Source organism: Galeopterus variegatus, unplaced genomic scaffold (assembly GCF_000696425.1).
Source record: "Galeopterus variegatus unplaced genomic scaffold, G_variegatus-3.0.2 Scaffold2127, whole genome shotgun sequence".
Taxonomy (NCBI): Eukaryota; Metazoa; Chordata; class Mammalia; order Dermoptera; family Cynocephalidae; genus Galeopterus; species Galeopterus variegatus.
The window spans coordinates 110,961-111,660 of record NW_007728238.1 but is presented as its reverse complement, the minus strand read 5'-3'; the positions used below and the strand labels follow the sequence as shown (position 1 = coordinate 111,660).

Here is a 700-nt window from a genome sequence, read left to right as displayed (position 1 = left end):
GTGTGTGTGTGTGTGTGTGTGTGCGTGTGTGTGTGTGTATGTGTATAAAATGGTAAATTTGAAACACTGCGTGCGTGCATGTCTGCCAGATGAGAAAGTGGTAAATTTGAAATACCTGTAGCACAATTAAGTGAAAATGTCCCACAGACAACTGCAAACATGCCCCGAGAGACCAGAAGTGAAGAAAAGGCATGAGACAGATTTGAGAGGCACCAGCCCGTGGAAATAATGGGCAGTACTTGATATTCCCCATAAAGACAGTGAGAAAAAAACAAAAGTCAGGATAGAACTTGGCTGAAACAATATCATTTTAGGAACAAGTGTTACAAAAGCTGGGAAAGATGGAGGAGGGCATTAAGAGAATTAGGAGAGAAGACTGTTGCAGAGAACAAGGCAGGAAGACTTTTTTTTTTCCTTTTTGTCTTTTTTCGTGACCGGTAATGGGATCGCTACCCTTGGTGTCGCGCCCGCACCACGCTCAACCAGTGAGCAGACCGGTCTCTATATGGGATCTGAACCCTCGGCGGGAGTGCCACCATGCTCCCAAGCGCCGCACTCTACCGAGTGCGCCACCGGGCCGGCCCTGGGAAGACTTTTAAGATGGGTATGTAAACCAAGTAAAAAGTTGCACATGGGCCGGCCCGGTGCCGCACCGCTACAGTGCGCCGCTTGGGAGTGTGGCGGCGCCCCCCCCCGGGGG

The 700-nt window shown here is 50.1% G+C and overlaps 1 protein-coding gene across 3 annotated transcripts in view; it reads right to left on the bottom strand.

The window, feature by feature from the left end:
- Nucleotides 1-700, bottom strand: part of HMG20A (high mobility group 20A) — an 85,089-nt gene that overhangs the window by 27,529 nt on the left and 56,860 nt on the right. The window lies entirely within an intron of this gene.